The sequence below is a fragment of the Scomber scombrus genome, chromosome 4, assembly GCF_963691925.1.
Source record: "Scomber scombrus chromosome 4, fScoSco1.1, whole genome shotgun sequence".
Lineage (NCBI taxonomy): Eukaryota > Metazoa > Chordata > Actinopteri > Scombriformes > Scombridae > Scomber > Scomber scombrus.
This window is the reverse complement of record NC_084973.1, coordinates 482308-492668: the sequence shown is the minus strand read 5'-3', so window position 1 is coordinate 492668 and position 10361 is coordinate 482308. Positions and strand designations below refer to the sequence as shown.

The 10361-nt window shown below is 38.9% G+C and overlaps 1 long non-coding RNA gene across 2 annotated transcripts; it reads right to left on the bottom strand.

The window, feature by feature from the left end:
- Positions 1–1245: 1245 nt before the first annotated feature.
- LOC133979762 (uncharacterized) lies at positions 1246–2362 on the bottom strand. Of its 2 annotated transcripts, none has more exons than XR_009925072.1 (4): positions 2034–2362; positions 1848–1940; positions 1664–1770; positions 1246–1315 (listed from the first exon to the last, which is right to left on the bottom strand). It is a non-coding gene; the product is annotated as an uncharacterized LOC133979762 (long non-coding RNA). The 2 variants fall into 2 exon arrangements; XR_009925073.1 differs by lacking the exon at positions 1246–1315 and adding an exon at positions 1484–1515.
- Positions 2363–10361: the final 7999 nt, after the last annotated feature.

Here is a 10361-nt window from a genome sequence, read left to right as displayed (position 1 = left end):
TGTTGTTGCCATGGTTTCCTCCCTGCCCGGTTATTGTGTGACACGCTATGAAGCCGGCTAACTTTATTTTCCCTAATGTGCATCCTTAAATGATAAGTAAGTTATGTCAATTGATGTTTCACTGATTGTTTGTTTGACTATAACCTGTTTATTGATTTATGTAAATCTCACGGCATTTGTAGAATTTAAACGGTAGTTATAGCACTCGTTAGCATTATGCTATGCTATCTATAATGTTTATTACGGTTTTCTGTTATTAGTGCCATAAATAGCAACAACATATCCTCACATCATCTATACCATCACCTGTAACATCTGCTGATGAAGAATTATAATTAATTGTTCAATAAATGAAAACCTCCAGTCCCTGACTCATTAAATGGGATTCACCTGTCCATATTGCCACTTCAACCAGTATACAGTATAAAGTGCAGAAGAGCTGCTACAGATGTTGTATGTTAGATTATGCAAAATAAAAATACCTTTCAAGCAGAAACTCTGAGACCATTTCATCCCTTTTTAGCTCTGGATGAAGCTTCATCAGACTCCTCCATCGCTCGAAAGCAGAGCTGATGTTGATTCTTGTTTTAGCTCTTTTTGCATCAAGCTCTTTCTTTGTGGTGGCTTTTTCTAATATACTTTTCTTTTTCCCCGTGGGAGCGGGTGGAGGTGGAAGCCGTGGCCCGCTTTTGTCGGTCATTGTCAGTCGTTACTGGCTGTTTACGGCTATCTCCGTGTATCATGGATGTATTATAATGCCGTGGACCCACAACAGACTCTTGTAGGTAGGGGTGCGCGCACGATTACGTAATGCGGAAGGGGAAAACAGACAGGTCGCTCGGCCAAGTTTTCACTGAATATTATGAGAATGGAATAATGTTTTGTTTCTGTGCCTGGTGGATCTCTCTAAGATTTTAGAGTACCATTACCTTATTAATAGCATTTTAACCTAAACAAAAAAAAGTGTAAAAATGTAACTAAGGTAAGGGTAGCTTTAACATTCCCCCACACATTACTACAATATACAATTTTCCTCTAAACTGCACAATATATCTATAATACCACAAATAATAATCTATGCAGTCATATACAACGCTCAACGAGCTAATTAAACATCAAAGGCAGACCACACTGACTACACAAGCCGCAAAGTCTGAATGCGTCTAAATGCACCTGATGGAAACCATTCCGCTTTGCCGCGGCCCGACGTGTGCAGGGGCGCGAGGTCCCGCCCAACGCTGCTCGCAGCTTTAATGATGTTTTATACCTGTGATTGAGCAATTTTCTCAATAACTTCAAAGCACGCATTTCCTATCTGCAAACCAAACAAAATACAAAAACTTGGCAATGACATACAAACATAATTAGCTCACAATTAAATGGGTTCAAATGTTAACTCACAGTTGTTTCCATTTCCTTGTTCAATCCAAGCCTCCAAGCTCGGTTCAGGCAACTCTTTCCTGTTTTTACAATGAGCTCGCCCGCTAGGTTGTCGGTGTCCATTACGTATTTAAGCTTATGATTGTTGAAGAAAAAAACAAAATCATAACAAGCATAATATTTAAAATTATAACATAGGAACATGGGTGGTAGGGCTTCAAGATGAGAAGCACATATCTCTGTCTAATATGTCACACAGCTATTTTCTTTTAGGATTACATACCAGCTGCTCTTGGGCAGGATGAAGCTTGAAGGTCCATGATGCTTGGCATGGTCTCACATTCTCACTTTTTGTGATCATTTCACAATGTGGTCCACAGGCATTACTGTCTCTTGAAAGGGAATTCAAATATGAAATCTTGCCAATACTATTTTGTGTTGATTTTTTTTAAAAACATACTCCCTACCTGTGTTTGGGTCGATGGGGAGCCCATGTAGCTACTGAGGTGTTCCAGCTACTGCAGGATGATGCTGTGTAGGCATATCAGGTGCTGGGGGTCCTGAGGTTTAAGAAATAATTATCAGGCATCATAAGCATTATATTTCCAATTACCACTAAAAAACAAAACATATGTCTTTAAATTAGTTTTGACCAAATACTGCTTGTCCAATTTTGTCAAGTTTGATGTCTTGCAAACGATGTGACTCACGTCCTCTCTGTAGTTGCTTTTCTAAAAGCTGTGCATTCGTTTTGTTGTTTCTGTGATGTATTAGGTTTCTCATCAAAAAAAAGTTGAGGGTGCCATGTTATTGAGGAAGTAGTTGTTTTTGCGCATACATGAAAAAAGTTGCTCGGCCACCTGGCTATTCAATGAACCCTGAAGTTCTGGAAACCAGGTTGATCCTCCTCAACACTTCCTGTGGGTCTTTGGTATTGGCCTCATGGAATTTGTTATACAAGACATAGTGGTCTGGGGAGCCAGTGCATGAATGCCCATCTTTATCAGGATTCTGCAACATTTCAGTCAGCCATGGTAGGGAGATCTTGAGTTTGTTTTGCTGAGCTGCTGTGATGTTCGGTGGTGTTGATGCAGCCAATCTCCCTTCATGTGGTTTGAAAGGTATCACAGTTGGCCAACATAGGTTGACCTGAGTTTCCAGACCCAGAGCAAAGTCATAAACAGTGACATTTGCCAGGATAGAAGGAGGTCAGCAAAATCTCGTGGAGACTCTGCACGCAGGTTAAACTTCAAACTGCACACCACACCATGTGGGCAGAGAATCACTGACCACCCACCTTTAATGGAAAATTGAAAAAAAAAGTTTAATAGTAAACGTGCAAGTAGCTAATCTTAGGTAGTTATCATGCAGTTAAATGTGACCCTTACCAGATGCTCCCCAGATTTTCTGGAATATCTTGTCGTATGAGTGTCGTGTCTTCATCTCTTGCTTAAGTCTAAGAATCAGATCCATCCGCGATCCCTTCGCATCCAAATTACAGGCCTTGCACAGTTTACGCACAGTTTTGAACCTTTTGAAATACAGACAAGAAATAAAGTAAGATGTTACTGCACAATGCAAATCAAACAAACATACATGCATACACAACAACTCTACCTTCTGCTTCATGAGCTCATCCACCAGCCGGTCCTCTGACACCGTGCTAACTTCAGCTTCAGTGGAGGACTTAGCAGAGGATGCTTTTTCAAATTCTGTGTTTAACGCCATCTCAGATTGACGTGTATTCTTTCCAATCCATGGGCCCCAGTACTCAAAACTAGGTCTTACACTGAAGCTGTTCTTTGCACGACCTGTGAAAAGTATAGGTGACATTCTTAATATGCTAAAGTGCATTGCATCATCAAGTGAGGGTAATTACTAATTTACAGAAAAATGAATATGTACATACAAAGCCACAAGAAATCATCTTCAGCTGTACAGAATCCCAGAACTCTTCAATTTTAACTTCACCAGTGAAGTTCTCTGGGGCATTTTTAATGTCACTCACTGAAAAAAAGTCATTCATTTAACTAGTTTTGAAAATACTATGATATAACTCCCTCCCAACACACAAGACACTGTGACTTACCAGGGAAGTTGAACACTCCTTTTTTGTGTAGGTCCATGACAACAACTGGAGGATAGTAGCCACAGCAAATACAAGAAAAAGAGTAATCATGGCTTGTCAATGCCTCAAAGTGGCAGTAGGCGTGCAGAACTGTATCTCTGGCAGGAATTGTCACCTTCCTTAGGCCTTCAAGTGCATTTAATACCTTGGATACTTGTAATAGTGTGTTTTGGTTTGGTTAACTTTAAGCCCCTGTTCATTAAGTGAGGGGTATACAGATTTATCATACTTTTATAATTTTATTTAACACTCAATGATTATGTTAGGTCAATCATAACATTGTTGTGAGACTGTTTCCAGTATTAACAAAGGAGTAATATTTTATGTACCTTTTATTTTAATGAGAACATGTTGAGTATTTTGGTCAGTGAACACCCCCTGCCGTGCTGTAGTACATGCACATTAGAAGTTCTCTCTCAGTCTGCATTTAGAGCTGAGAGAGACAGGTATGTTGACGGAGCATATTAGCTTCTACAAGTTGTCCTAGTGTTAAAAACACAGCATTGTAACAATGTTTTGGAGAGCTATGTAAGACAGCTGTAATGCATAAAGCACAAGTCTCTACTGTAAAGCGTTTTGGTGTTACTTTAGAAGTTAGCGTTGTATTGTTTTCAACTGTGTTCCTTTGAATTGCCGCTGCTCGTATCAAGTCCCGCTGGGCGACGCAAGGTATTATGGGAAATGTATTTTCTCTCTGGGATTTGTATAAAGTAAATGTAAAGCGTATTTTTACTTGTCTAATGTTGAGTATGTGTGTGAGGGAAAACGAGGTCAGTGTGCTTACTCTGTGATGAATTAGACATGTGAGACAGGGCATATTAATGTTATTATTGACATTTATTCTGCTTTGTTATTTTATGCATCCTTTGCAGTACTCTGAAAGGAGAGAAGGATGTGAATTGATGCAGTCCCTGTCACATGTTGTATCATTACAGGTATGATTGGAAACAAATATATAACCACTATACGATCATTTCAATTCATGCTTGATCATGTTGATCATACTGTTCATTTTATTTATGTTATATAGAAATTAAAAGTAAAAAAATGTTTTTTTGTACTCAGTCTGCATTTGGAGCTGAGAGAGACAGTACTCAGAGAGGAGAGAAGGATGTGAATTGATGCAGTCCCTGTCACATGTTGTATCATTACAGTAAAAGAGATCCAAAGAGAGCCATGGTGTCGTGGTGATTTGTGGTGTGTTCCAAACGTGCTACATACTGAGATGTTGTTCTACAGAAAAGGCAAAAACAAAACAAAAATAACATGTTATGTAAGATTTATAAGAACAAATATACCCACACACATATTTAAGTATTTGTCATAAGAAAAATGTACTGTACATAACTGTAAGTTAAGTCTCAGGTATACACACAGTTCAAAGGTCAATATAGTATAGTCATCGAAGTTATGTAGACCGTCCTGCCATTCCTGGTATCTATAGGTCATGTGACACACTGGACATCGCCGGAAATAGGTCGATACATCTGTAAATAAATCATGAATATATCATTAACACTGTGTTACATTCTCTGCAAACTTCCATAATAGCAGGCAAAACACAAATTACTTACTTTCAATGACCCCATTCATGGTGATTATTCTGGCTTTTCTGGAGATCCTTGCTGACTCTTCAAGATTTACAGGTCCTGGACAGAGTGCACAAACGGTCTCTGCTGGTTGCAACTCTGTGACATAGTCTGTGAGTGCTTTTGGTTTTACGTCATCTGGCAGGTTAGCTGGAAGATTTTTATGTCCGTATATATACTCTACAAGTGGTTTGAAGACATCTGCTGATGGTGGATAGACAGTATCTTGGTGCTTTTTTGGTGTACTGGTGCTGGTTTCCTCTGTTCTGAACACATCCCAGTTCGTTTGAAATAAATGCCATTTGCTTATTTTTTTGTGGACACATAACATCCTTGGTTTGGCACAAGGGCAATGCCATGTGTTTGCTGATGAATTGTATGTTACAAATATCCTCCCGAGGCGACTCTAATAATGTAAAGTTGGCTCATGGACTGAAAAGCAAAAGTGCTTTGAGCTTTCCTCAAATGACACGTCAACGGAGGCGCTAGCGAGCAGGCCATGGAGTAGGCAGCATAAGCAACATGCTCTGCTGAATTTCGGGTTAAGTTATTTTTAGGCACCTTATACCAACAGAAAAAATTACGGACATAGCTATGCTGCTCAGGTCGGTACTCAAGACCGCTTTGGCCGAAGATTTTGAAAACATTAAATCTGAGCTACAGGCAGTAAAAACGGAGCTCGCAAACATTACCGCGGCGATTCGCTCTGATGTGGAGACGATGAAAACAACAGTGGCACACAAGGAGCAGGGGCTCTCGTCATGCTCAGATGACGTGACTTCATTGCTAACAAAAGTGGGGAAACTCGAGACAGAAGTCGGCAACCTGCGGGAAAAATGTCTTGATATGAAAAATAAATGTCCCCACAATTAATAACAAAACTGCATCCGAGCTAGACAAACCAATTTCTGTACAGGAACTTATGAATACAATTAAGCTCATGCAAGCTGGAAAATCCCCAGGACCCGATGGGTTCCCGAGCGAATTCTTTAAAAAATGTGCAGACCAGCTGTCTCCCATCCTGCTCTCTGTATTCGAGGAGTCACACACCACTGGTTCTCTCCCTCTAACTATGCGACAAGCAATCATCTCCCTTATTCCTAAAAAAGATAAAAACCTTCTAGATTGCGGCTCATACTGTCCCATTTCACTCTTAAATGTAGACAGTAAAATCCTTTCTAAAATGCTGGCCTGCCGCTTAGAGGTGGTCTTGCCCTTAATTGTAGCCGAAGATCAAACTGGCTTTATTAAAGGTCGTCACTCCTTTTTTAACATTAGACGCCTATTTAATATTCTTTATGGTCCCACTCCACCCGAAATTCCAGAAATATTACTATCACTTGACGCTGAGAAGGTGTTTGATCGGGTGGAGTGGGATTATCTCTTCTATACTCTCAAACAATTTGGCTTTGGTGAAAAATTCATCTCCTGGATTAAAGTTCAGTATTCTTTTCCACTTGCAGCTGTTCGAACAAACAATGACCTCTCCTCTTACTTCCCTCTCCATCGTGGCACCCGACAGGGTTGTCCTCTGTTGCCACTTCTGTTTGCTATTGCGATTGAGCCACTGGCTTTAGAGTTACGTGGTGAAATCAACATAAAGGGAATACGGAGATATGACTCGGATAATAAGGTATCCTTGTATGCTGATGATATGCTTTTATATCTGTCCCATCCTTTAACTAATCTACCAAATACTGTCAACCTGCTTGAAGAATTCAGCAAAATATCAGGATACAAAATTAACCTACAGAAGTGTGAAATTATGCCAGTGAATATAGCAGCTAAGCAAATTGACTTTGATCTATTCCCGCTTAAAGTCTGTCCACAAATATTCAAATACTTAGGAATCTGGATAACACATGCCTTTAAAAACATATTCAAAGCTAATTTTTCACCACTATTGACTCACCATAAGCAAGATATGGAACGTTGGAGTTTACTCCCTCTGTCATTAGGAGGCAGAATTAACATAATTAAAATGAATGTTTTGCCCAAATTCCTGTACATATTTCAGTGCATTCCCCTACACCTTTCTAAATGTAGTTGTATATACTTTCGTACATTACATTTTATTTTATTTACTATTGCTATTTTGCAATTTTATTATGTATAGTTTATTCTTTATATTATGCTATTTTAGTATGTATAGTTTGTTTTTCTTATATTCTTATTCTTTATATCCTTATACTATATGTTGTTATTGTCATTGTATCGTCACTATATGTCTGTGTAATGCTGCTGCTACACTGTAATTTCCCAGCTTGGGATCAATAAAGTTTATCTATCTATCTATCTAAATCCTTTTTCATGTCAGTGGACAATTTGGTGTCAGGATTTATATGGAATAAGAAAAAAAAACCCGAATACGGAAAAGGATCTTACAACAGCATCGTAAACATGGAGGATTATCCCTCCCTAACTTCCAGTTTTACTATTGGGCTGCCAACATTAGGTCTATGCTGTTTTGGAAAGATTCTCCATCTGGTGACACTACCCCTGAGTGGCTACGAATGGAAAACTCCTCTTGTTTTCACACTTCTTTACACTCATTTTTATGCTCAAAACTTCCTCTTTTGAATTCCATAGGTAAATTCACCTCAAATCCAATTGTGAAACACTCTTTCAGAATTCTGACACAGTTCAGGCGAAGTTTTTCTCTCAGGGATCTACCCACTTGTCCTCCTATAACGAAAAATAACCAGTTCGTGCCATCAATCATAGACAGTGCTTTTGATGAATGGGCTGATAGAGGAATTGCCACAATAGAGAATCTATTTGTTGATAATATTTTTGCATCTTTTGATCAACTAAAGCTTAAATTTAACATCCCAAACTCTCATCTTTTTAGATTTTTGCAGCTCCGTAGTTTCATATCAACATCATTTACCCACTTCCCATCCCAACCACCCAACACCCTCCTAAATTCCATTCTGAAGCTTAATTGAGGTTCCAATGGGAATATTGGGAACATTTACTACTAACTAAATACATATAATTTGGAACCTTTGACATCATTAAAGACTCAATGGGAGGGCGATTTGGGGTTTGAACTTCCTGAGGAGATTTGGGAAAGAGCCTTAGATAGAATACATTCCTCTTCAGTCTGCTTATGACATACAGTTCATTGGTCTAAAGTGAGACTAGCAAAGTTTGCACCTAGCGTCAATCCCATTTGTGATCGTTGCGGGCAAGCATCAGCCACGCTCTCGCATATGTTCTGGTTTTGTTCAAAACTAGACAATTTCTGGCAGTCAATATTTAAAACTTTTTCAGATGTTTTACACGTTCCTATTGAACTTTCTGCCATTACTGCCATATTTGGAATAACTACACAAGACACTCACCTTAACTGCCAGGCAAAGAATATGATAGCTTTTGCATCTCTTATAGCTAGGCGATTAATACTTTTTAAGTGGAAGGAGAAACTTCCCCCAACCTTTAAGATGTGGATCAATGACCTTCTACACTAGAGAAGATTCGCTATTCTACAAGAGGATGTATTCAAAAATGTCATGCTACATGGCAACCTTTTTTAAGTCATATAGAGAAATAAGATGTCACTAATATTGGTGTTCTATATGACTGATCCTGTATTATGCATAAAATCACTTTACTATTTGTTTATCATGCTGTTTTGTTTTCATTAATTATTTATTCATTTTTTTCCCTTATTATTATTCTAATTGTATCACTTTTATTTATTTAAAAATATGTACGATATGTATGTGATGCATGTAATGCAAGTGGTTACATACAAGTCAATACTAGGTTGTCGAATGGTACAGTAATATTGTTGCCGGGGTGGGGGCGGGGGGTTGTTTATGTTTATATTTGTAGTTTTTCTGATCATCAATGCCTTTGAATTTATGTACTTTGTACACTATCTATGTGCAAATATAAATAAAAAGACTTGGAGCAAAAAAATGACACCTCAACACAGAGAGGGACATGTGCTGCCTGTGCATATTCTTGCCTTTTAATACATGTTGACTTTTTTGGATCACCAAAACATTTTAAGTGCACCATTTCTATTAACACTTCTTCTCTGAGGTATTCTTCGGTGGCTATGTCTGTGCAGTATTGCAAAGAGCGGATGTGTTCACAGTGTGTCAAAGTTAAACCACTTCGTGATGCCATTTTGGAGTACTGCTTGCATTCTTCCAACTCACACTGAACCTTGTGTACTCGACCCCAAATTTTTTTTTTTTTTACATGTATGGGCACTGAAAAGCCATGCCCTGCTTTTTGGACTGCAGAAATCCCACAGACACTCTTTAAAATGATCAGTTTCTGTTACATGTACATACATACATACAGTAATTGAACAGAGGGGACATTCAACCTTTTTCAGTTTGGATTTTGGACCTTGAGTCTTTTGGGCAGTATGTACAACAGAAGAGGAAACCAAAGGAGAAGACGATGTCATGTGTGTCTGCTGAGGAGTGGATGGTAGATGTTTGAATTGATTGGGCAGAGGGAATAGTACATGTGGTTGTATCCTGTTGCACAAGAAGGTCTGGAGATGGGGATATTATGGTTGGTGGAAGCAGAGGAATGGATGCAGCAGATGAACTTGGTTGCAGGGAGGGTAAGGATGAATCCTGACTCTGTTTGGGCTGGGCAGCAGATGACGTGGAAGTTGGTTGTATGGGACAAGACTTTAAGTGTGCTTCCATGTCTGTCCTTCTAATAACGGTTTTGTCACAAATAGGACAATGATAATGTCCCCCATTCCTGCAGTTCAAATTGCAGCGGCAGATCTTCTTATCTAAGAGTAAGTCCAGAAAATGTTTATATTAGACAATGACAAACAAGTCACATGAACACACACATTGTGTGTGTGCATATGTGTGTATCTTTAATCTAAAATGAAATGGCATTACCTTCAAATGCAACAGCATTTTTAATGTGGACTTCCAAATGCCGTTGAAGTCTGGCTAGTTGGCTTGGTTTAAACATGCCTTTGGGACAAAGGGGGCAGTGGAACTGACTGCAGCATGTTGTGCAGCGTTCCACTGCAGGCTTTCCACCACATGGAATGATTGAATGATCTAAAAAGGATATAAAAATGCATCATGTGTTTGAATTATAGTACATGAACTTCAATTCAAATTAATGTATACAGCCTGCAAATTTAGATTGTCTTTGCTTACAGGTAAAATGGCCACTTGCACCAGGTAGTGTAAATGAGGCCTTACTTATGTAGAAGAAGTAATAATAACTACAAAAATACTGCACTACGGGTTAAAGTCTGGCATTCA